The following is a 27,486-nucleotide window of genomic DNA, read 5'->3' as shown; positions in this document are numbered from 1 at the left end:
GAATAGATGTTAGATATATATATCACATCATCATATATGCCCACACTCTAAAACAAATTCCAAGCACTCCAGTAGGTTTTCTCCAGTGGTTGTTTAATCACCTTGTGCAAACAAAAATACATGTTTCGGCTCCACAACAATGAACAAATAAAGTTATATTCATTTAAAGGTGGTATGTAAGTTTCAAATTCAAGGTATAACTATAACTCAAAAATGTGTAAACATTGCATATTTTCTGTTTGGTTTTTATAGAAAAAATAAATAACATTTTCCTAACTATAACAAAAGTTTTACCTTTTTTTTAATTGAATTTCAATGTCTTTCACTTTTAATAAAAATCTATTTCAAATCATGAAGTTTACTGTTGTTGAGTCTCATTAAGAGGATTATGGTACAGTGGAATGGAGAAGAGTGTTGGACACTGTACTTTTGTACAGTATAGTATCGTAGAGTGAGGTTGAATGCAGTGGAGTAGAGTAGAATGTGGTACAGTGGAGTGGTGTACAGTGGAATAGCATACAGAGGAGTGGCATACAGTGGAGTAGCGTAGAGTGGAGTGTTGTACAGTGGAATGGGTAGAGTGGAGTGATGTGGAGTGAAGAACAGTGAAATATCGTAGACTACAGTAGAATGAAGTGGAACAGAGTGGAGGAGTGTATAGTATAGTGAATTGGAGTGCACTAGACTGTGGAAACATAGTGAAGAGTTAGGTAAATTGTTATACATTATAATGGTGTGTTCTACAGTACAGTGAACTGGTGTGTCTTAGAGTGTTGGAAAGTGTTGTAGAGTTGAGTAGAGTGTTGTACACTGGGGTGTAGGGGTATATATTGAAGTAGAGGGATGTACAGTGTAGTGTATGGGCACAGAAAGGAGTGCACTGTTAAACAGTGGCACAGAGTATAGTAGAGTCTTGTAGAGTAGCATTGCATAGAGTAGAGCACAGTATGGTACAGTGGGGTGGTGTAGAGTGAAGGAATGTACAGTGCCATAGAGTGGGAGTGGGATGAAGTGATGTGCAGTGGAGTTGTGTAGTGGAGTCCACTGGAATTGAGTAACATAGGATGGAGTAGCATGTTCTACTGTACAGTGGTGTGGAGTTGAGTAGAACAGAGTGGCATAGCATACAGTGGCATAAAGTATTGTAGAGTGGAGTGATGTGTTTTACAGTGTAGAGAACTGCTGTGTTGAGGGGTGTCAGAAATTGTCATAGAGTTGAGCACAGTAGAGTATCAGTTGAGTGGCACAGTGAGGTTTAAAGTGGTGTACAGTGAGGTGGTACAGTATGGCAGATAGAGTGGGATAGACTGTTGTATGGTTGAGTGGCATATTGTAGCATACAATGGAGTGGAGTAGAGTCCAGTAGTGGAGTAGAGTGGAAGACAGTGGAGTAGTGTCTCATACAATAGAGTGTATTAACTGTGGTGGAATGGTATAGAGGGAGTTATGTCAAGTGTTGTTTAGTAGAGTACAGTGTCCCAAAGAGAATAAAGTTGAGCACTGTACAGTGGTATTGAGAGGAGTACATTGTTGTACATTATTGTGCTGTACAATAAAGTATAGTGTGGTACAATGGAGAGACATAAGGGGTCATTACAACATTGGCGGTAAAAACTGCTTACCGCCGTGCAGAGAACCGCCAACACACCACCACGGCCGCGGAATTCCACCACGGTCATTATGACCCAAAGCCCGGAATCCGCCAAAATTTAGACACCTGCACAAGTCTGCCACACCAAAGGTCAGTGATAAACTGGCGATAACAAAACCGACACCGTCACACCAACAGGAATACGCCCACACTATCAGGACCCACGAATCCACGCGGCGGTCTTTCAACCACGGTATTCCATGGGCGGTACACACCGCCGTGCTCAAAATATACACACATTTGCAAAACACAGCCACATTGGACAATTCAAAATAAACACACCTGATACACATACACACACCACTCCCACACACTCACACCACTATAAAACACACACCCACATCACCCACAAACCCCCATGACCACAATTGCGACTGAAGGCCAGAGAGAGACACCACCAGAAACATAACTAGCATCCACAGGCACTCAACACTATCACTCACATAACATTCACGCACCTCACACAACACACCTCTAAATATCACCTCACACATCATAACACACACCACCCCACACATCACCCACACCACCCATTGGCCCCGCAAAGATACCCCAGGTTCTCTGAGGAGGAGCTCAGGGTCATGGTGGAGGAAATCATCTGGGTAGAGCCACAGCTATTTGGATCACAGGTGCAGCACACCTCCATAGCTAGGAAGATGGAGCTATGGTGTAGAATCGTGGACAGGGTCAACGCAGTGGGACAGCACCCAAGAACACGGAATGACATCAGGAAGAGGTGGAACGACCTACGGGGGAAGGTGCGTTCCGTGGTCTCAAGACACCACATCGCGGTACAGAGGACTGGCGGCAGACCCCCACCTCCTCCCCCACAACTAACAACATGGGAGGAGCAGGTCTTGGCTATACTGCATCCTGAGGGCCTCACAGGAGTAGCTGGAGGAATGGACTCTGGTAAGTCAAATCTTAACTATTCCATCCCCCACCCTCACCCTATCACTCCAACTCCTCACATATGTCCCACTATCACAAACCACACATCCCAACACCAAGCCCTGCATGCAACAACAAAGCATGGAAACCCATCACCAAAGCATGGCCACTGCACATACCCATACACCCCCCTAAACCATCATCACACAAGGTCCTACACAGGAATGCAAGCACTGGGGTACAGGGTCACCCACCCATTGCACACCATGCCACACACAGATGCAATAATTATGCCTTTACACCGCAGCAGGACCCCTACCCAACATCACCTGATGACAGCAGCTCTGTCCAACTGGATCTAGACGACCAGCCCGGCCCATCTGGGACCTCGGGACAGTCGGTTCCCCTCACACTGGCACAAGCCACTACATAGCTTCCCCCCTCTGGAAACACCAGCACAGCACCCACCCAGCGAGGCCATACCTCTGTCCCCAGGACACGTCAATCAGCAGTGTGTCCACCACTACAGGGAACCCAGGCTAACCCACCACCCCAACAACAACAGGGACCTAGGGGCAGTGGCAGTGGGCACACGGTTCAGGGGACAGAGGCCCAGGAACACAGGGGAACTGGGAGGGCTGCTGTGCGACAGGGGGAGGACCGGCCCAGGCAACCCACTCCACGAGGCCCTCTCCAACATCATGGGAGCCTACCACCATTCCCAGGAGACAATGGCAACAGTACTGGCCAAGTTTCAGGAGCCCCAGCGGGTGCAGGAGGAACAGTATATGGGCTTCAGGGAGGAACTCAAATCCATCAATTCCAACCTGGGCACCATTGTAGGGGTGCTGAAGGAACTCGTGAACACCAGGAGGGACAATGTGGCACAACAAGGGGCCCCTGACTCTAGCCTGGATGATTAACTGCCCACCACCTCCGCCGGCGCTAGTGGACAGGAGGCACCACCACAGGACCACCACACCACCACCCCTCCCCCTGCAGAGGGAGAACCACCCCGCAAACGGTCCCTGAGAGCCAGGACAAAGACAGAGAACGATGCCAAGACCCCCGCCAAGAAATGAGACGGGCCTGATTGTCATCCATTTGTCCCACCTTGTCACCCTGTCCATCCTTAAACTGCCCCAGCTCCACTTCCTATGCCCTTTATACAATGCACCTGTGAGACTAATAGACTGGACTCTGCCATGGACATTGCTCCACCATCACCCCTCACCATTTTACAACCCCCTTCAGTATCGAGCACTTAAATAAACACCTTTAAAGCACAAAACAATCAGGATTCTGTCTGCGATTTCGAAATAGTGTATTAGCAATTACAGTGGCAAAATGCTCTTTCAAATGTAATGTCAACATACCAATGTCACACAGCTCAAGTCCATGAGGAAACAAAGCAGATGTCACACAGTGGGACCCACATCTGTGAAATCGTAAGGGAAAGTGACAACTCAGTGACCATACACTGGGTGAAAATGACAGACAGTAGAGAGGTAGTAGATTTAAATTAGATGTAGCAGGCAGTGTTGTCCTCTTACCTGTATCTCACTGGAAGTATTGCAGGATCACTGTGTTCCTGTTGTCGATGACCTCTTCTTCTGCTTCCTCGTCTTCACTGTCCACAGGCTCCACAGCTGCCACAAGACCTCCATCTGGACCATCCTCCTGCAGAAAAGGCACCTGTCGTCGCAAAGTCAAGTTGTGAAGCATACAGCAGGCCACGATTATCTGGCATACCTTCTTTGGTGAGTAGAATAAGGAACCACCTGTCATATGCAGGCACCGGAACCTGGCCTTCAGGAGGCCAAAGGTCCACTCTATAATCCTCCTATTTTGCCCATGGGCCTCATTGTAGCGTTCCTCAGCCGTTGTCGTGGGATTCCTCACTGGGGTCAGTAGCCATGACAGGTTGGGGTAACCAGTGTCACCTGAAAATGGTGAGGGACAACTGTTAGACACACAGTAACTCATAGGGACATCCACAGACCCAGACAACTATTCCCACTGTATTGGGTCCATGTGCTCACCTAATAGCCACACCTGCTGCCTCTGGAGTTGCCCCATCACATAAGGGATGCTGCTATTCCGCAGGATGTAAGCATCATGCACTGAGCCAGGGAATTTTGCATTAACATCGGAGATGTACTGGTTTGCCAAACACACCATCTGTACATTCATGGAATGGTAACTCTTCCGGTTTCTATACACCTGTTCACTCCTGCGTGGGGGTACCAAGGCCACATGTGTCCCATCAATGGCATCTATGATGTTGGGGATATGTCCCAGGGCATAGAAATCACCTTTCACTGTAGGCAAATCCTCCACCTGAGGGAAAACTATGTAGCTCCGCATGTGTTTCAGCAGGGCAGACAACACTCTGGACAACACGTTGGAAAACATAGGCTGGGACATCCCTGATGCTATGGCCACTGTTGTTTGAAAAGACCCACTTGCTAGGCAATGGAGTACTGACAGCGCCTGCACTTGAGGGGGGATTCCTGTGGGATGGCGGATAGCTGACATCAGGTCTAGCTCCAACTGGGCACACAGTTCTAGGATAGTGGCAAGCCTGTAGGTGATGATCATATGTCGCTCCTCCATTGTCGACAGGTCCACCAGCGGTCTGTACACCGGAGGATGCCGCCATCTCCTCACATGCCCCAGCGGATGGTGCCTATTGAGGAGAACAGTGAGCAGAGAGTCAACCAACTCTGAGGTACGTAAACACAGCTTACTCTGAAAATATTAGCAATTCGAAATTTGCCTGTATGAGTGTTTAAGCAAGGCATAGGTATGTTTGACACAGTAAAAAATAATGCCATGCGGGCCCATGAAATGGCGGCTGCCTGACCTGTAAGGTGGGACAATGGGATATGAGGTAACTGTGCTGGCGTTGTACACCGTCACGGTAGGCGGTCGAAGACTGCGGTGCAATTCTACATTGGTTAACATTGGACCCTATGGGTCCTAGGAGCCAATGACGATGTATGCCGACGGTGAAAGTACGCACCGCAGCGGTTATGACCGCCATTTTCTATCTGTTCAATCACTCGACACCTGATCTTCGACAGGAGAGGACATACACTGCAAGTGCTGCTGTGACCTCAGTCTAGAAGAGACAATGGCTCGTGTGTCTGGGGAAAGGGCCCCTGCCTTCAGCACGGAGGAGTTGGAAAACTCGTGGATGGGGTCCTCCCCTAGTACACGCTACTCTACGGTCCGCCAGACAAACAGGTAAGTACACTGTGAGCATGCTGTATGGGCAATGCCTGTGTGGAGTCGGGTGGATGAAAGATAGGGGGGGTGAGAATGAGGCGTGCATGAAACGACGGTGAGTGCATGTACGTCATGGCAAGGTTAGGGATGCGGGCCAATGACTGTGACGGTGCAGTTGGTAATTACTTCTCTTTTTCCCCTGTACAATTCCTGTAGGTCAGCGCTCACCAGAAGAAGGACATCTGGCGTGCCATTGCCAAGGAAGTCCGGATCCTGGGGGTCTACCACAGACGGAACACCCACTGCTGGAAAAGATGGGAGGATATTCACCGCTGGAGCAAGAAGGCGGCGGAGGCCCAGCTGGGGATGGCCTCCCAACGTGGGAGGGGTGCCCGTCGCACCATGACCTCCCTGATGTTCAGGATCCTGGCGGTGGCGTACCCGGAGTTGGATGGGTGCTTGAGGGCATCACAGCAGCAACAAGCGGGTGAGTACACTCTCATTCTGCTGATTCAGCACACATTGTAGGTTTCTGGGTAGGGGAGGTGGGCTGTGGGTTCCCCTAGGCCAGGGTGAGTTTAGTAGTTAAGCTCCCTTCTTCAGGCAGGCCCTGTGGCACACCACCCCACCTGTGTACAGTGCTAACTACACCTAGTCAGGCTCCTGTGACATCCATGTGTGCAGAAATCGGCCATAGCCTTGTAAGCCATGTCCCAGGGATTGAATAGTGGACTCCAAGTGCGCGGCGTAGTGCAGGGGGCTTCTGTGTCTGTCGTGTCCGCCAACGGTAGCGGTATTGCATGCACTCAACATGTCCTTTTTCTGTCCCCCCCCCCTTTTTGTGGTTTCCCTGTTCTTGTGTGCATTAGCATCATCAGGCGGAGGAGCAGTGGCACCGGAGCAGGAGGGAGCTGCATCCCTCATGGACCTGGAGGGCGACACTACGGAGTCTGAAGTCACCAGTGGGATGGAGGGCGAGGGGAGCTCCACGTCGGGGATAGAAGCTGACACCAGCGATACGGACTCCTCCTCTGATGGGAGCTCCCTTGCGGTGGTGGCCCCATCTGTGCCCCCCACATCTACAGGTACAGCTGCCACCCCTCCTACCACCACTGCCCTCCCTGCAGCCCCTCACCCCGTGCCCGCTCACCCAGGAGGGTGGGCATCACCTTCGCCCCAGGCACCTCAGGCCCTGCCCCAGTCACCCCTGCTGCCCTCAGTGAGGAGGCCATTAACCTCCTCAGGTCCCTCACTGTTGGGCAGTCTACCATTTTGAATGCCATCCAGGGTGTAGAGAGGCAGTTGCAACAGACCAATGCATACCTGGAGGGCATTCACTCTGGTCAGGAAGCCCTTCAGCAAGCTTTTCAGACTCTGGCCTCAGCACTGATGGCAGCCATTGTCCCTGTCTCTAGCCTCCCCCCTCCAACTTCCTCCACCGAGACCCACACCCCTGTACCTCAGCCTATCCCAAGCACACCATCAGACCAGCATGCACACACAACTCAACACACAAGGGAAGCTTTGGCAAACATAAGCACCACACATCCCACAGGCACTCACGCAAGCATCACACACATGCAGGCACACCAACATCCACTGCCTCCACTGTGTCCCCCTCCTCCTTGTCTCCCTCCTCCCTCCCTGTCTCGTCTCCACTCACACCTGCATGCAATACATCCTCAGCCACTACGTCCATCACCAGCACACCCACCACCATACCCCGCTCACTTGCAGTCACCACCCCACTACCATTCACACATCCCCTGTGTCCTCTCCTAGTGTGTCTGTGAGGCCACCTCCCAAAGTACACAAACGCAGCCACACACCCACCCAACAACCATCCACCTTACAACAGCCTACAGCCCATGCACCTTCACCCAAAGTCACCAAACGTACACCTCCTACAACCACAACCTCTTCCTCCACTCCCAAACCCCCTCCAGCTACCCGTCCCAGTGTTCCTAGGAAACTTTTCCTGGCCAGCCTTGACCTCTTTCCCTCACCTCCCCCACCCCTTCAGTCTCCTAGTGCCCGACTCTCCAGATCCCAACCTAGCACCTCAGCCACAACATCGGCGGGACCAGTGGTGCCAGTAGTCACCAGATTATGGAGTGCACCAGGCAGCAGGGCAGCCAGTGTGGCAAGGAACCACAGCACGGACAGTCCTCCACCTGTCAAGCATAACATTTGGACAGTGCCCGGTGGGAGAGGGGAAAGAAATCAGCCACCAAAGCCGCTCCCAGGGGTACAGTTGGGAGTGTGGAGACAGCTGCGACACCATCCAAGGTGGGGAATGGGCACATTGAAACCGGCAAGTCTGGGAAGATCAGCACAGCAGACAAGACTGCCAGCAGCCCCGCTCCCCAGGAGAAGACCGCCAGCAGCAGCCCCACTGCCCAGGGGAAGACTGCCAGCAGCAGCCCCGCTGCCCAAGACAGGACCGCCAGCAGCAGCCCTGCTGCCCAAGACAGGACCGCCAGCAGCAGCCCCACTGCCCAGGAAAAGACCGCCAGCAGCAGCCCTGCAGCCCAAGACAGGACCACCAGCAGCAGCCCCGCTGCCCAAGACAGGTCCGCCAGCAGCCCCGCTGCCCAAGACAGGACCGCCAGCAGCAGCCCCACTGCCCAGGAGAACACCGCCAGCAGCAGCCCCGCTGCCCAAGACAGGACAAGCAGCAGCAGCCCCGCTGCCCAAGACAGGACCGCCAGCAGTCCCACTGCCCAAGACAGGACCACCAGCAGCACCGCAGGCCAGGAAAAGACCGCCACCAGCTGAACCACTGCCCAAGACACCGCCGCCAGCAGCCTCGCAGGCCAGGACAAGACCGCCACCTACAAAACCGCTGCCCAGGACACCGCCACCAGCAGCACTGCAGGCCAGTGAGCACCAATGATTCTGATGCTACTGAGGCCACCACGGGCAGGATGAAGCACTCTGGGCACCAAGCCCCCTCCAGAACTAGTGGAGAAAGGCATCCACTACCTCAGTCCTTGGCAGGATGAAGCACTCTGGGCACGAAGCCCCATCCAGAACCAGTGGAGAAAGGCATCCACTTGAGAGACTGTGGCTTTGCACTCCCCAGGATTGATCAGTGGGAAAGCCACCAACTGTAGAGACTTGAGAGACTGTGGCTTTGCACTCCCCAGGATTGACCAGTGGGCAAACCACCCACTGTAGAGACTTGAGAGACTGAGGCTTTGCACTCCCCAGGATTGATCAGTGGGCAAACCACCCACTGTATAGACTTGAGAGACTGTGGCTTTGCACTCCCCAGGATTGATCAGTGGGCAAACCATCCACTGTATAGACTTGAGAGACTGTGGCTTTGCACTCCCCAGGATTGATCAGTGGGCAAACCACCCACTGTAGAGACTTGAGAGACTGTGGCTCTGCACTCCCCAGGATTGAACAGTGGGCATGGAGCCCCCCTCGTGGATCTTGCGTCGTGCACTCAACCGGCTGAGGTGCCCCACCCTTCCCTTCCCCCTGAGGTGCCTGTTTTATTTCTATCTGATGCCCCTGCAGTGTTCTCTCCGTCTTGTTCGGGTACTGAGTGTGGGCCTTGCCCATGCCTTTTGGGCCCAGTGATCCACGGACTATGATGGTGGAATCCCTTGGACTTGTGTTCTTGGTGTATATAATTGTGTATAGTATAAATGTATATATTTGTAAATATTTTTGATTTATGTAATTGAATGTATCACAATTATTCAACTCATTTCCTTTTGTCCTTGTATTCTTCCAGGGGGGTTTGGAGGGTGTTACTGTAATGTATCAATATGTATTAGTGTGTGTGTTGTAGTGGGTGAGGGTGGGGGTGTTGCGTGTGTATGTCACTGTTTTTTCCCTCCCCCTTCCCCTGTGTCGTAGGTGCAGTACTCACCGTGGTCTTCGCCGCCGGCGTTCGTGCTCCTGGTAGAGGAGCAGGAAGATAAAGGCTGGGAGTATCTGAAGTTCCGGCTCCATGGCGTCCTGGTTCCTCGTGGGGTGTGTAGAGGTGAGTGTTTTCCCTTCAAAGTCCTGTTTCCGCCGTGTTTTTGTTCGCAGTGAATCCGCCCCGGAAAAGGTAGCGGATTAGTGGGTTGTAGGAGTGTGGGCGGTACATTGTCCTCCGCCTGTCTGTTGGCGGTTACCGCTGCGGTGTTTGTTTGTACCGCCGTGTCGGTCGGCGTGTTAAAGTGGCTGTCTATGTTGGCGGTTTCCACCATGGTCGTGATTCAATTTTTTTTACCGCCTGCCTGTTGGCGGTTTTATCGCCACTTTAACACCGACCGCCAGGGTTGTAATGACCACCATAGACTGTTGTTGAGTGGAGTATAGTGTTGTTGGGCAGACCATAATGAAGTGGTGTGGAGTGGAACTCGGTAGAGTGGAGTGGCATAGATGGAGTAGCATAGAGTGGAGTGGGGTAGAGTGGAGTTTCCCTACAGTGGAATAGCATAGTAGACAGTGTCATTGACTGGAGTATCATAAAGTGGATAGGGTAATAGCTTACAGTGGAGTGTTGTTGAGTGAAGTGACATAGACTGGAGTGGCATACAGTAGAATAGCGTACAGTGGAGTAGTGAAGAGTTGAGTGCATAGAGTGTAGTGTATTGAGTGTAATAGCACACAGTGGAGTAGCACAGAGTGCAATGGCATAGAGGGGAGTGGCATACAGTGGAGTGAGGTGCATTGTAGTGGCCTACAGTTCAATAACATAGAATGGAATGCTATAGAATGTAGTGGCAAAGAGCAGAACAGAATACAGTAGAGTGGCATACCAGAGGAGTAGTATACAGTGAAGTGGAGTAGAGTGGAATAATATAGAGTGTAGTGGTGTACAATGGAGTGGGATAGAGTGGAATAGAACAGACTGTAGTGGGAAGAGTGGAGTTGCTTAGAGTGGAATAGCGTAGAGTGGAGTACTGTAGAGTGGATTAGTCTTGAGTGCAATGGTATAGGTTGAAGTGGCATAGAGTGAAGTGGTATAGAGGGGAATGGCATAGAATGAAGTGGCGTAGAGTGGAACAGGATAGAATTGAGTGGTGTAGAGTGGAGTGGCATACAATGGAGTGGCATACAGTGGGGTATCATAGAGTGGGGTGGCAAAGAGCTGAGTGCCATGCACAGGATTGACATACAGTGAAGTGGCATAGATTCGAACAGGATAGAATTGAGTGGTGTAGAATGGAGTGGCGTACAATGGAGTGGCATACAGTGGGGTATCATAGAGTGGGGTGGCAAAGAGCTGAGTGCCATGCACAGGATTGGCATACCGTGGAATAGCTGACACTGGAGTGGGTTTAAGTGGAGTGGCATACAGTGGAATGGGGTAAAGTGTAGTAGGGTGGAGTATAGAGTAGAGTAGAATAGAGTGAAATGCCATAGAATGCAGTGATGCACACTGTAATATTGTAACAGTGTATGGTGTATTGTAATACAGTGGAGTCGAATATATTGGAGTGGTGTACAGTGCAGTGGCATAGACTAGAGTGGCATAGAGTGGAGTGGCAAAGAGTGGAGTGGTATAGAGTGGAGTATCATACAGTGAAGTAGTGTACAGTGTATAGTTTATATTAGAGTGACGTACAGCGGAGTGGCATACAGTAGAGTGGCGTAGAGTGGCATAAAGTGTAATAGAATAAAGAATAAAGTGGAGTGTTATACAGAGGAGTTGTGTACATTGGAATAGTGTAGGGTGTATTGGCATGCAGTGTATTGGCATACAGTGGAGTGGCATAGACTGGAGTGTCTACAGTTGAGCAGCATACAGTGAAATAGTGTACAGTGGAATGGTGTACAGTGTAGTGAGCTACAGTGGAGTGTGTTAAAGTGGAGCGGCATACAGTGAAATACTGTAGAGCACAGTGGCATTCAATGGAGTAGTCACTCCGAAATATCTGAATATATATATATATTTTTTTTTTATATAAACATATGTGTGTATATATTATATATGTGCGTGTGTCTGTATGTGTTTATATATATATATATATATATATATATATATATATATATATATATATATATATATGTTCACTTAAAAACAAAAGGTTACAGGGGTGTTGTAGTTAGGTTCTGATTTTACTAGCACAAAACCATAGCAATTCAGCAGCTAATGTTAGCGTTATTTCAAGTAACTATAACTTGCACCCTAAGGTAACTATAACTTGCACCAGGACAGGTACTACAGCACTAGTGTATTGCATTCCCACAGTCATCATCCTCCCAAGCTGTAGAGGAGCATCCCTTAGGGGAAATGCTCTGGGCTAAACACAACAGCAGCACAGCATAAGCATTTGATCTAGAACAAACCCAACTGATAAAGAGATTTAGGTCCAGGGGTACCCATTGAATGTGATCAAATGGATAGGTGATAAATTAGCGACTGTCTCCAGGGATAGTTTATACCAAAGAAGATGGACAAGGCCCCTGATAAAATCAGATTGCTCACCACATATAATAGTGAATAGGATAACATCAGGTATATCCTAGGTAAACCTTGGCATCTGGTGAAATCTGACTAGGTGATTGGACGGTTAGTAAGTTCTCATCCTCTGATCACATACATAAAGAGCAGCCCATTGAGAGATATTTTGGTTCACAGCCATTTCAGTCACAAAGAGAAAAGGGGAATTGACTGAAAGAACAACAGGGCTTTTTCAAATGTGGTAGGTGCAAGGCATGCACATATAGCTCTAACAAAAGAACATACACCTTACCTACAGACAAGACAGCTAGGATTAATACATTCATCAATTGCAATAGTGACTTTTTGGTTTATATCCTGAATTGTCTCTGTGGATTGATATATGTGGGAAGTCAAATATTTCTGGTGAAAAAGAGGATCCTGTAACATTATCATGCTATTGCACATAAGGATCCCATGTACCCTGTTGTGAGACATTGGCACAGGGTTCATGAGCCTAGTAATGAAAATATTTCATTCTTTGGTGTTAACAGGGTGCCACTGAACGTGAAAGGAGGGGACAGAGAGAAGATCCTTAGAGAACTGGAGTTTCAATATATAATCAAGCAGCAGACCAAACATCCTGGAGGCCTTAACTTAGATGATGAGCTTCATATACATTTAAGGAGATTTGCATATGGCAAAGAGTCTGCTGTATACTCCTGATATGTTTGGGAGTCCTCCTAATTTGATATGCTGTTGCTAGAAGCCACAGAGGTATTTAATATTTACTTGTGTTCATCATACTGTGGATAAGTTTTATTTTCTTTTTGTTTGTACCAATAGTTTGCCACTCTGTGATTTACTATTGAATTAAATCTTGATGGAATTATCTTTTATCTGATCTTGTGTAGGGTTTTTTGAGTAACGAAAAGCACACTATATATATTGCAATTTTCTGCACCCTGTCTGAAATGAATACTTCAGTTAGTCACTAGACATATTAGAGCAATGATTTTCTTTATATTTTGATATGCTTGTCTTCTGTCTTTTGTACTTCTTCGATTGTTCTGTGAACATAGCCACTTGGCATTAGCAGACGATGTAAGGCAAACTTTCTTTATAACAATTTCTGTAATCATAGAGTATTTATCAGCCACTTGGTAATTCCACGTATTTATAATTATACTTATGTTAAGATACTGTAAAAGTTCCTTTGTGGCACAAGTTATAGTTTCTTCAGATAAGTATAGCTTTAAGTATAACTAGAACTGCTGAATGTCAATGGTTTTGTATGGGTAAAATGTCAACCTAACTATAACGTCCCTGTAGCCTTTGTTTTTTTTCAGTGAATTTCTATGATTTTTATAATGCACATGATAATATTCTGTTGGTTACAGCCAGCCACTCAGGGCCTTGCTATTCCCTTGGATTCGAGGAGGATCCACACCAGGTTTGAGGAGGATTCTAAGATCTGCGGGTCACTGAAAAAATAATTTTTTGCCAATGAGGGGTCCCTGAGGGACCCCCCAATGTGTCCTGTAGGGTAAAGATACCTGTATCCTGGTCTCTTATATGTTTTTACTCCATTTTTCCCCACTCACCCAGGCAATGTGAGAAACAAAATGGCATCAGCAACTTTTCTGTCAGTTTGCAGCCAGCCAATCAGGACCTTACTTTTCCTCTGAATCCGCGGAGGATCTGAGGAGGATCCGCTCCCCTAAAGATGTACAAATTTGACTTTATTTAATAACTAGAAAATGAGTGAAAGGATTTACACAAAATAACAAAAACTGTGCTTTCTGGACCAAGAGGTAGCTTTCTTCCAAATTTGATGTAAATCTGGCCAGCAGTTTGGGCTGTAGTCATGTTCAAGATGCCTATGTAAATTAACATAGGAAAAACGTGTTTTGGGAACCCCTTTTTCTCAGTCCCTGCTTGACAGATCACCACAAAACTTTCCACACAGCAGTTGAAAAGAGTATCGAAGGTTTTTGGAATGTTTTGTGAAGATTCATCAACTGGCGCCAAAGATATAGGCAAGGAAACTAGGTCTTAACTACCTACTGTTGACCGATATATATATATTTATATATATATATATTTATATATATATACATATACGCACTCACACATCTGCGGTCACCAGTAGTTAGTTATGGTTAAGACCTAGTTTCTATTGAAAAAGCATTTTTTTTTTGCCTATAACTTTGACGCCACTTCACAAATCTTCACAACATTTTCAAAACCTATACTTTGCTAAGTTCAGCTTCTGTATGGAAAGTTTCGGGGTGATGGGCCAAGTGGAGTCTGAGAAAAGGGGGGTCCCAAAATGCATTTTCCCCGTTCATTTCACACCTACAGCCCAAACCACTGAACGGAATTACACCAAATTTGGCATGAAGCTAGATTCTGGTCCGCAGATCACTCATTTTGGGACTTGGTGAAAATCCGTTCAGTAGTTTTGGAGAAATGTAAGGACAAAAAATGTAGTTAGGATTCTGATCCTCCGGGGATCCTCTGTGGGTCAATCCACAGATCCAGCAGTCACTGGAAGAATCGGATTGGCTGCCTGCAACATGAGAGAAATGTTGTGGCTGACATTTTCTTTTCTCTGTAAACGGTCCCCAGGGCTGAAATGGTGGGGGCAATTGAGTTGATGGGGTGAGAGTACAGGTTCCCTGACCCCCATGGGGGTGATATAGTTGTGGTGATGGGACAAATAATGCTGTTGAAATGCAGAAAAGGATTTTTTGTTATGCTTCATGAGATCGCCCAGTACGGCCCTGGTGTGAATCCTCGGTTGCATCCACAGAGCTCGAGAAACATAAAAAAAAGACAAATTTCTAATAGATACTCTACATTCAGTATCACACACAGAGAGACATTCTCACACCCAGTGCACCATGCAGGCAGACACTCTCACACCCAGTCTCACACCTGCACATGTCATGCTCAGTCTCACACTAACATAGAGACTCTCACGTGTAGTGTCAAACCCAGGGACAAACTCTGACAATCATCCTCACAATGAGACAGGTACTCTCACACCCAGACTGACATCCAGGTAGACACTGTGACAGCCACTCTTACACTTACAGAGATAATGATACATCCACTGTCACATGTACACAGACACTCTCACATTCACTCGCTCACTCAGAGAGACACGCACACCCACTCTTGCATCCAGGCAGATACTGTCACAATCCCTCTCACACCGACATAGACTCTCATGCTCAATCTCACACTAACAAAGAGACTCCCACATTGATTGTCAAACCCAAAGACACACTCTGGCACGCATCCTCACACTGAGGCAGGTACTCTCACACCCAGGCTGACATCCAGGCAGACACTGTGACAGTCACACTCAAATCTTCAGATATGCTGTTACATCCACTGTAACATGTACACAGATATTTTCACACTCATTCTCTCACTCAGAGAGACACTCTCACACTCAACCTCACATCTAAAAAAGTGTGTTTTCCCTTTTACCAGATCTGCAGAGCCATTTGCGGATCTGAACGAGATTTGAAAAAAAATAGAAATGTATATGTATATGGGTAATGGATTGGCTCTGAAAAGAGCCTTTGTGTTTATGAGGTGTAGGTGATTACTACACATGATAGAGGACACATTCTCTCAAGTTATGCAGGAAACGTTTGTTGCCTTTCTCTGTTAGTTGAATTCTGCCATTTCTGTATATACCCTCCATATCAAATCGTAAGTTGTTGTGGTATATAAAAATCATGTTATGGTCCTTGAGGAATGCTGAGTTTTATTGACCTGTTTCCTGGATTTCTCTATTTATGAGCAGAACTGAGTTGCCCACTTTCACTTCTGCCTTTGACAAATGTTTGAAAAGACAAAGGCAGTGTGCCGGAAAACTGTTGCTAATGTTCCAAAGGTTTCTTTTTTTATGATTTCCAAACCAACTCCTGTGATTTCACAGAGGGCATTGCCACTGCAGTGTTCAATCTTAAGGTCTGGATGTTAGCAACCCTTAATAGTTTCAACCAAAGGAAGTAATTGATGTCCCTTTTTAGCCCTCTCTGGCCAATCCAAGTAATATCCACATTAGACAAACCTAGGTCCCTGTCAATAGTACTTCTTTTTGCACTCTGTCTGGCCCAAATCACAAAGCTGTGACCCACAATCCACACTTTGAGCATCTTGGAGGTAATCTGGAAAAGCACACAGGAGATAGTTGCAACTGAATGAGGCTGGTATGAAATGAAAATCAATTGAAATGGAGGGTAATAGGTACAATCTGGAAGAAGTGATTCCATTGGATGTTGTAGATATTTTTGTGGGTGAAGGTGGGTAGTAAGGTTATGTGAATTGTAAGTATATGCTGGATTTTGTTTAGGAAAAATGGAAAACAGTAAAAATAGCTGTGATATGTTTACTTTGAAAGATTCAACCACACCTGTTAAATGTGGCTTGAAACCATGTATGCTCTAGTCAGAAACTCTTATAAACGTGTGACCTGGCGCAGCAGAATGTTGCCGACTGTGTAACTATGGTAACAGAGCTAGAGAAGCATGAGGTGGAAGGAAGTAGAAAAAAAGATTAGAAGGTGACTTCGTTTTTACCAGATATATAGAGATAGTAATGATTCATAATGATTATTTAATGTTAGGATTTGGTTTTGTGTTCCTAAAAAGGGTTTATATTGATGTGATCAAAAAATAATTTCTGAACTTCCCCGTAGATCTGCAGGTCCACCTACGAATTTACACAGGGAGGCCATGCTGAGCGCCGTGGTGCATCCACTGATCTGACAAAACTCCCTTCTTATTGGCTAATGTTTCAAGAGCACTGCAAAGGGTTATGTATACAAACCAATGAGACATTGTAGAACATTGTATTAATATGAAAGGGAGATTGTGATTGGTTTACTGACTCAGTAACCTTGAAAGGAGAGTTGAAGAGGTTGCCGTTACTGGTTGCCTGCTATGAAAGTAGACATTCCTTCTTATGTTTGGCTTTCTGAACTTTGTTCAGTGAGAAGAAATTCCAACTGATACTGAAAGAGAGACATCGAGCACAAGAATCTTCAGGTATGTGTAATGAAATGTACTTTATTTTAGAAAGTGTAATATATTAATACCTTTAATATTAGGTTGCAAGAAGTGAGCAGTGTGTTCACAAAATGCTATAAAGTATATAAATACTAGGTTTGTGATTTATGTAAAGGAATCATACAAGTAAGTCATTATATAAGAAAGGTATTCAGCTGAACTTGGATAAGGGGTTTAATGGATGTTTCCAGTTTCTATCAGTATATTAAATTGATCCCTCATGTATGCTGACGCTAGTATGGAGAATGCACTAATGAGTAATTTAATGGTTAAAAATTGTATATTGAGTTGTAGAAATGTGATGTGTTTGTCTATATAAAAATGGGTAGGCATAAAAGCAATGTTGAATTTACGCAAAGTCACACATGTATTGAGAGATGATAGAGGTTATTTCACTAAGAGTTAGACATTAATACGAGTGAAGTATATTACTTGAAAAGGTAAGAAAAAGGATTGGGTGAGAGCAGGTTGAATACTTTTTTGCCGTAGAAGGTGAATGGGTCAGATATACTGTGTGTAGGCTGAAGGGGAGGTTGCTGTGTCTATAAAAGAGAAAAAAAGTGTTTTTAATTTTTATTGTCTAAAAAGTGCAGTTGGTATGTTAAGGTATACTGTCTAATGTATACTGTTAAGGAGATAGGAAATAATACAAATATAAAGGGAGACTCATTTAGAGACATTAACAACCATTTGTCTATTGATGTAGACATAAAGAATGTAAGTACATAGGCTGCATAAGAGATGTATTTAGGATGTACTATACTTAATGCAATATGTAATGTTGTATATTGATTATATAGCTTCTTATTTATATAAATTGTGGTTTAAATATAGCTTATTGAACTAACTGTCAGCATAGGTACACAGTTTTATTTTTAGGTACACTTAACAATAGAAAATGTGTTTAAATAGGTTTGTATTGTGTGTTGTAAGAAAAGTCACCCTTTAAGTGAGATTTATGTAGATTATATAACAGAGTGTATTTTTATTAAAAGATGAAACATGTTGTTCTGAGTTTTAGTGACTGAGATGAAAGGTTGTAGAGGCTTAGGCCCAAGTTTATATGCACTCTACTAGAACATGTGGTACGTATATAGCTAATAAGGAAAAAATACATTCAGTTTTGTATCTAGTGAAATAGTCCTAAAATCACTTGTGTATTCATGAATGCAGATACTAATATACCAAGGCATACACCAGGGATCACACTGATAGCGTCAATAACACAATCAGTGACACACCGATGCATACACTGAGGCAGACAAAGAGGGGCGAGGAGTTCACTGACACACATAGGCACACACTGATCTGTATACAGACACACATATGCACACTGTGACCTATAGACTAACATCCCCAGATGTGTAGTAATGAGTAGAGTGACACACCCTGGCATGCTCTGTTGTGTACACTGAGACAACCAGGTGGAAATGATGCATGGACTGAGACACCCAGGTGCACTGTATTGCATACTCTATACATCGCTGTCACCTAGCTATTATAAACGGACACATCCAGGGATACACTGATATATACACAGAGACACTTAAGTATGTAGTAATGCATGTAGTGGGACCCAGAAATGCACTCTTATCTTTATGCTGAGAGAGCCAGGCACACGCTTATGTATACAGTGATACATCCAGACACACACTCTTACATATACTGATACATCCAGGGATGCAATTATGCATCTACTGACAGATCCAGGCACATATTGGTACATGCAGTGATGCAGCCAAGTGGAAACTGATGTATTCAGAGAATTATTCAGATGTACAGTGATGTATACATTGAGACACCCAGGGAGAGAGAGATGGATAGAGTGACACTCACACACCTAGGAGTACACTGATATATAAACTACCACATACAAGCACACACTGATGCATACACTGACACAGCCAGGCAGAAATGTATGCATACACTAGCACAGACATGTGCAAACTTATGCAATCACAGATACAGCCATACAGATACTACTGCATATACTGACACACCCAAAGGTAAAATTATGCATGCACTGACAAACCCAGGCCCACATGATTGCATACACTGGCACACTCAGATGCACACTGATGGCTAGATTAATACATTCAGAGGCACATTAATACACACACTAACACATCAAGATACACGCTGATGCATATACTGAGAGACACAGGTAGACACTAATGCAGAAACTAACAAAGCAAGTTATATAGTAATGCTTCCATTCAAACCTACAGGTAGACACTACCATATACATTAACATACCCTGGATCAGAATTACACATACACGAACACACCCAGGGACACATTTGTGGATGGATTGATACACCTTGACAGAAACTGATCAATAGACTTATGCAGGGAAGTGAAAAATTATATCTGTACTCACACAGGTATGGAAATACAGATGGGTAACAAAGACTCGAACACAGCTCTTTGTTTGATTCAGTGGTGGTTCTAACAAGAACTTTTTTGTAGTTTTTAGTAGAACAAGTTTGTAATTTATTTTTATTATTCTTTTTTTATTTTTTAGAAAATGTATTGGAAGCTTGGGAAACACTTAAATGCAATACTTTTACATTATGAAAGCACAACAGTGTGCAATAACAGCCAGATTGAAGAAAAATGTTGTGGAAAAAAATAGCAACAGTAGCTTCAGACCTGCAAAAAGAAGTTGTTGACATTTTAAATTTTTGCAACCACAAGATTATGGCAGATACTGCAGGATGTTACCATTTGACCTAATTCGGTGCATGTGGCTGGCATATTGATATTCTCAGCAGTAGCTTGGCTAGATGATGATGTACCAGGTTCTGCATCGGAATGTGTCAGTTAATTTTCTCTCATCATTCATTGGTATGCCCATTCGTGGATTGTGCGCAGATGTTTCCACATACTCGATGTTTCATGGCTGCATTTCTTTGCTGTACCACAAGAGAGATTTTTTTCACAGAGGTTGTATTTCACAATTCTTCCACTGACTTTTTTTCCCCCACTAGGTATGGTAAAAATTCCATACATCACTCTCTTTTCTAGATGAAGAAAGCAGCTGTTCTGCAAACTTCTGCAGGAGGAGGATCACAGCTGAGATGCTTCTCCCTCAAGAAGTAGCAGAAAAATAACTGTTTTAGCGAGTGGCTCTACCCAAAATTAGGTGTGGTTCAAAAGAAACCAATGAAATGCCAGATTGCTCATCACACATCAAAAGGCACCGCAGTTCCAGACTGGGGTTTGGTTCCACGAAAATTGTAATATAAGATTTGAGTTCTATTGTAAATAAATAAAATATGTTTGTGAGTTGTAAATATGTTGAGTCTTCTGTTTATATGGGAAAGAATGGGGTGCACAATGTAATTTAAAAAAATATGTATATATATTGTGAATATGCTGATCCGAACTGCGGATTTATTCTGGTCACATGTCATGAGTGATGTAATATATGAGGTCATAAGCAGTGTATTATGGGAGTTCAAGTTATAGTTAGCTCAGGTAACTAAAACTGCTAAATTTCTAGTTTTGTATGAGTAAGTTCAGAACCTAACTATAACGTCCTTGTAACCTTTGTTTTTTTAGTGAATTTCTATGTTTTTTCAACATGAAGTAATTGCAATTACTATGGGGGTCATTACGACCCTGGCGGACGGTGTTAAAGCTGCGGTAATACCGCAAACAGGCCGGCGAAAAAAAAAGGAAATTATGACCGTGGCGGAAACCGCCAACATAGATAGCCACTTTAACACACGGACCGTCACGGCGGTACAGACAAGCAGCGTGGCGGTCACCACCAACAGACAGGTGGAAGACAAAGTACCGCCCACAGTATTACAACACACCAATCCGCCTCATTTTCCTGGGCAGATTCACCGTGGATAAAAACATGGCAGAAACAGCTTTTGCAATGGGAAAACGCTCACCTGAACACACTCCATGAGGAAGGAGGCCACCATGGAGCCTGAACTCCAAATACTCCCTGCACTTGTCTTCCTGCTCCTCTACGAACACCAGCAACGGCGGCGCCGAAGACAACGGTGAGTACTGCACCTACGACATAGGGGAGGGGGGAGGCAAAAGTCAGGGGGACACACACGCAACACCCCCACCCTCAACCCGACCCTTGCACACTACAACACACATACCAATGCATTTCCAAACATCACAGGAACAACCCACAACCCCCCCAGAAGAATGCAAAGACAAAACCAAATTACTTGAACCATTGTAATGTATCCAAATACAGTAAGCTCATATATACAGAAATATATACACGTTCCAAATATATACATCACGATTAGTAGTGCAGGTATGCACATTTCAATGTCCGTGGACCACTGGGCCCACAATGCATGGGCGAGGCCCACACTAGATACCTGTCCACAAACGGAGAGAACACTGCAGGGGCATCAGATACAAATACAACAGGAACCTCAGGGGGAAGGGAAGGGGGGCACCTCAGCCGGATGAGTGCACCACGCCAGATCCACGACGGGGCTCCATGCCCATTGATGTATCCTGGGGAGTGCAAAGCCACAGTCTCTCAAGTCTCTACAGTGGTTGGTTTGCCCACTGTACCATCCTGGGGAGTGCAAAGCCACAGTCTCTCAAGTCTCTACAGTGGTTGGTTTGCCCACTGTACCATCCTGGGGAGTGCAAAGCCACAGTCTCTCAAGTCTCTACAGTGGGTGGGTTGCCCACTGTACCATCCTGGGGAGTGCAAAGCCACAGTCTCTCAAGTCTCTACAGTGGTTGGTTTGCCCACTGTACCATCCTGAGGAGTGCAAAGCCACAGTCTCTCAAGTCTCTACAGTGGGTGGGTTGCCCACTGTACCATCCTGGGGAGTGCAAAGCCACAGTCTCTCAAGTCTCTACAGTGGTTGGTTTGCCCACTGTACCATCCTGGGGAGTGCAAAGCCTCAGTCTCTCAAGTCTCTACAGTGGTTGGTTTGCCCACTGTACCATCCTGGGGAGTGCAAAGCCACAGTCTCTCAAGTCTCTACAGTGGTTGGTTTTCCCACTGTACCATCCTGGGGAGTGCAAAGCCACAGTTTCTCAAGTCTCTACAGTGGTTGGTTTGCCCACTGTACCATCCTGGGGAGTGCAAAGCCACAGTCTCTCAAGTCGATGCATGTCTCCACTCATTCTGGAGGGGGACTGGTGCCCAGAGTGCATCACGCTCCCCGTGACGGTCCCAGTTCCGTCACTGTCCCAGCTGAACATGGGCTAACGATGCTTGAGTTTGCGGTCTTTGCCCTGTTCAGCGGTGCTTTGCCATGGCGGTCTTTGCCCTGTTCAGCGGTGCTTTGCCATGGCGGTCTTTGCCCTGTTCAGCGGTGCTTGACTTTGCAGTTTCTGACCTGTTCAGCGGTGCTTGCCATGGCGGTCTTTGCCCTGTTCAGCGGTGCTTAACTTTACTGTCTCTGACCTGTTCAGCGGTGCTTGTCATGGCGGACTTTGCCCTGTTCAGCGGTGCTTGCCCTGGTCAGCGGTGCTTGACTTTGCTGTCTCTGACCTGTGCAGCGGTGTGTGGCATGACGGTCCCTCAGTGCCCAGCGGGGCTGTGGCTGCCGGGGCCCTCCAGGGCACTGACGCTGGCGGTGGTCTCCAGACCAGTGACGATTGTGCTGCCCTCCAGGGCACTGACTCTGGCGGTGGTCTCCTGACCAGTGACGATTGTGCTGCCCTCCTGGGCACTGACTCTGGCAGTGGTCTCCGGACCAGTGATGATTATGCTGCCCTCCTGGGCACTGACTCTGGCGGTGGTCTCCAGACCAGTGACGATAGTGCTGGCGGTGGCGTCCTGGCCAGCGGGGAGGATGGCGGCCTTCTCCGCCGTGCTGCTCTTCCCAGACTTTGGAGACTTCTTCTGCCCCTTCCCCACCTTGTGAGGAGTCACAGCTGACTCAGCACTCCCCCCCCCGGACCCTTGTGAGGGGCTTTGCCGACAGGAGTCTTCACCCTCTCCCGTCGGGCACTGTCCAACTTCTGATGCTTTACAGGGGGTGGACTGGCAGTGCTTTGGCTCCGTGTCACACTGGCTGCCCTGGTGCCCGGTGCACTCCATATACCTCTAACACGCACCACTGGAACCAGACTTTTTTTGGCTGAGGTGCTAGTACGGGACCTATGAATTGGAGGGGGCGGTGGTGGGAAAGAGGTCAACGTTGCTCAGGAAAAGTTTCTGACGAACACTGGGATGGGTAGCTGGAGGAGGTCTGGGAGTGGAGGAAGAGGAGGTGGTTGTAGGAGGTGTAACTTTAGATGATTTGGGTGCAGGTGCATGTTCTGGAGGCTGTCGTGAGGTGGATGGATGTTGGGTGTGTGGGTGCCCGCGTTTGTGTACTTTGGGAGGGGGCGTCACAGACACACTGGGAGAGGACACAGGGGATGTGTTAATGGTAGTGGGGGTGGTGAGTGCAGGTGAGCGGGGTGTGGTGCTGGGTATTCTGGTGTGAGTACTGGTGGCTTTAGATGTAGTGCATGCAGGTGAGAGTGTAGACGACACTGGGAGGGAGGAGGTAGATGACGAGGAGGGGGACACAGTGGAGGCAGTGGATGTTGCTGTGTTTGTATGTGGGTGATGCTTGTGTGAGTGCCTGTGGGATGTGTGGTGCCTTTGTTTGCCAGAGCCACTTTTGTGTGTTGAGGTGTGTGCATGCTGGTCTGATGGTGTGCTTGGGATAGGCTGGGGTACAGGGGATTGGGTCTGGGTGGAGGAAGTTGGAGGGGGAGGCTAGACACAGGGACAATGGCTGCGATCAGTGCTGAAGCCAGAGTTTGCAGGGTTCGATGAAGGGCCGCCTGACCAGAATGAATGCCCTCCAGGAATGCATTACTGTGTTGCAACTCCCTTTCTACACCCTGGATGGCAATCACAATGGTAGACTGCCCAACAGTGAGTGACCTGAGGAGGTCAATGTCCTCCTCATTGAGGGCCAGCAGGGGTGACAGGGGCAGGGGCTGAGATGCCTTGGGCGAAGGTGATGCCCTCCCTCCTGGGTGAGTGGGCACGGAGCGAAGGCTGAGGGGCTGCTGGGAGGGCGGTGCTGGTAGGGGGGGTGGTGGCTGTACCTGTAGAAGTGGGGGGCACAGATGGTGCCACCACCACAAGGGAGCTCCCATCGGAGGACGAGTTTGTGTCTCTGTCTGCTGATCCGGTGACCGACGTGAAGCTCCCCTCGCCCTCCGTCCCACTGGTGTATTCGGAGTCTGTGGTGTAGCCCTCCATGGCCATGTGGGATGCAGCTCCCTCGTGCTCCGATGCCACTGTACCTCCGCCTGATGATGCTGATGCACAAAAGAACAGGGAGAGCACAAAAAGGGGTGGGGAAACAGAAGAAAGACAGGTTGAGTGCATGGCTTACCGCTACCGTTCGCGGACAATACAGACACAGCAGCCCCCTGCAGTACGCCGTGCTCTTGGCCTCTACAGATGCAGTTCCTGGGATATGGCCTACATGGCTATGAGTGTCATCTGTCCACATAGATGACACAGGGGCATGTATACCTGTACTTGGGACTCTACAGAGGTGGGTTGGAGTGGCACATGGCCTGCATTCTAGAGGGGCCTAGCCTACGGAACTCGCCCTGGCCTAGGGAAACCCACAGCCCTCCTCCCACACCTAGACCCCTCCACTGCGCGCAAAGTCATCAGAATGTGAGTGTACTCACCCCCTTGTGTCTGCTGTGATGCCATCAAGCGCCCATCCAACTCAGGGTAGGCCACCGCCAGGATCCGGAACATCAGGGGGATCATGGTGCGACGGGCACCCCTCCCATGTTGGGAGGCCAACCCCAGCTGAGCCTCCGCCGTCTTCTTGCTCCAGCGTCGAATGTCCTCCCATCTTTTACGGCAGTGGGTGCTCCGTCTCTGGTGGACCCCCAGGGTCCGGACTTCCTTGGCGATGGCACGCCAAATATCCTTCTTCTGGTGGGCGCTGACCTACATGACATATAAGGGGGAAGAAGAGAAGTCATTAGCAACAGCACCATCGAAGTGAGTGGCCCACATCCCTGCCCTTGCCATGTGACGCATGCATTCACACTCCTTCATGCTCGCATAACTCTGCCCCCTTCCTACTTACATCCAGCCCTCTCCACCCAGGCATAGGCCATACAACTTGCACCCTATGTACTCACCTGTTGGTCTGGAGGACCGTAGAGTAGCGTGTACTGGGGTAGGACCCCGTCCACGAGCTTCTCCAACTCCTGTGCAGTGTAGGCAGGGGCCCTTTCCCCAGACGCACGTTCCATTGTCTCTTCCAGACCGAGGTCACAGCAGCACTTACAGTGTAGGTCCTCTCCTGTCGAAGATCAGGTATCGAGTGATTGAACAGATAGAAAATGGCGGTGACGTCCGCGGTGGTGACGTCCCCGGCGGTGCGTATCATCACCGCCGGCGCACTTCGTCATTGGCTCCTGGGACCCATAGGGTCCAATGTTAACCAATGCAGCATTGCGCCACGGTCTTCAACCGCCTACCGTGACGGTGTACAATGCCAGCGCAGTTACCTCACATCCAATTGTCCCAGTTTAGAGGTCAGACAGCCGCCATTTCAGGGGCCCACATGGCTTCATTTACAACTGCGTCACATATACCTAGGGCTGGACTCAACACACTTACAGACAACTTTTTGGATAATGTTTTGTGTACTGTGTAGCTGTGGGTACATACCTCTGAGTTGCTTGAATCTGTGGTCGCTGTTGTCCTTCCTAGGCACCGTCAGCTGGGACATGTGGAAAGATGGCGGAATCCTCCGGTGTACCGACCGCTGGTGGACCTGTTGACAATGGAGGAGCGACATTTAATCATCACCTACAGGTTTGACCGTGCCACAATCCAGGAACTGTGTACCCAGTTGGAGCCAGATCTGATATCACCAATCCGCCATCCCACAGGAATCCCCCCTCAAGTGCAGGTGCTGTCAGTACTCCATTTCCTTGCAAGTGGGTCATTTCAAACAACAGTGGCCATGGCATCAGGGATGTCCCAACCTATGTTTTCCAACGTGTTGTCCAGAGTGTTGTCTGCCCTGCTGAAACACGTGAGGAGCTACATTGTTTTCCCTCAGGTGGAGGATTTGGCTACAGTTAAAGGTGACTTCTATGCCCTGGGACATATCCCTAACATCATAGGTGCCATTGATGGGACCCATGTGGCTTTGGTCCCCCCCCACAGGAGTGAACAGGTGTACAGGAACCAGAAGAGTTATCATTCGATGAATGTACAGATGGTATGTTTGGCAGACCAGTACATCTCGCAGGTAAATGCTATGTTCCCTGGATCAGTGCATGACGCCTACATGCTGCGGAATAGCAGCATCCCATATGTGATGGGTCAACTCCAGAGGCACCGTGTGTGGCTATTAGGGGACTCTGGTTACCCCAACCTGTCAGGGCTATTGACCCCAGTGAGGAATCCCAGGACCAGGGCAGAGGAACGCTACAATGAGGCCCATGGGCGGACTAGAAGGGTGATCGTACGCACCTTCGGCCTCCTGAAGGCCAGGTTCAGGTGCCTCCATATGACAGGTGGTTCCCTATTCTACTCACCAAAGAAGGTGTGCCAGATCATCATCGCCTGCTCTATGCTTCACAATCTTGCTTTGTGACGCCAGGTGCCTTTTCTGCAGGAGGATGGTCCAGATGACGGTCTTGTGGCAGCTGTGGAGCCTGTGGACAGTGATGAGGAGGAAGCAGAGGAAGAAGGCATTGATAACAGGGACTCTGTCATACAGCAATATTTCCAGTGACACACAGGTGAGAACACATTTTTTTACTATTACATTTACTTTCACACTTCTACCTCTATTCTGTCTGTCGATTTGAAGCAGTATATGCTAACTGAGTGGTACATTTCCATGACGGTTTCACAGGTGTTGTTACCAACGTGTGTCATCTGCTTGCATCCTTCATGGGTTTGTGATGTGTGACATAGGTGTGTTGACATTACATTTTCAAACGGATTTTGTCATTGTCATAGCTAATACACATTTTGTAAATCACAGACTGACTCCAGATTGTTTTGTGGTTCAAGGGTGTTTATTGAAGTGCTAATTATTGGAGGTGGTGGCAAAATGGTGATGGGAGATGGTGGAGGAATGTCCATGGCAGAGTCCAGTCTATTAGTCTCACAGGTGCACTGCCCATATGGGCATAGGAAGTGGAGCTGGAACAGTTCCAATCTGGACAGGGTCACAAAGTGGGACAGTGGGATGACAATCAGGGTGGTCTCATTTCCTGGC

The sequence above is a fragment of the Pleurodeles waltl genome, chromosome 1_2 (assembly GCF_031143425.1).
Source record: "Pleurodeles waltl isolate 20211129_DDA chromosome 1_2, aPleWal1.hap1.20221129, whole genome shotgun sequence".
NCBI classification, from domain to species: domain Eukaryota; kingdom Metazoa; phylum Chordata; class Amphibia; order Caudata; family Salamandridae; genus Pleurodeles; species Pleurodeles waltl.
The sequence above is the reverse complement of the archived record's forward strand: the minus strand, read 5'-3'. Positions refer to the sequence as shown.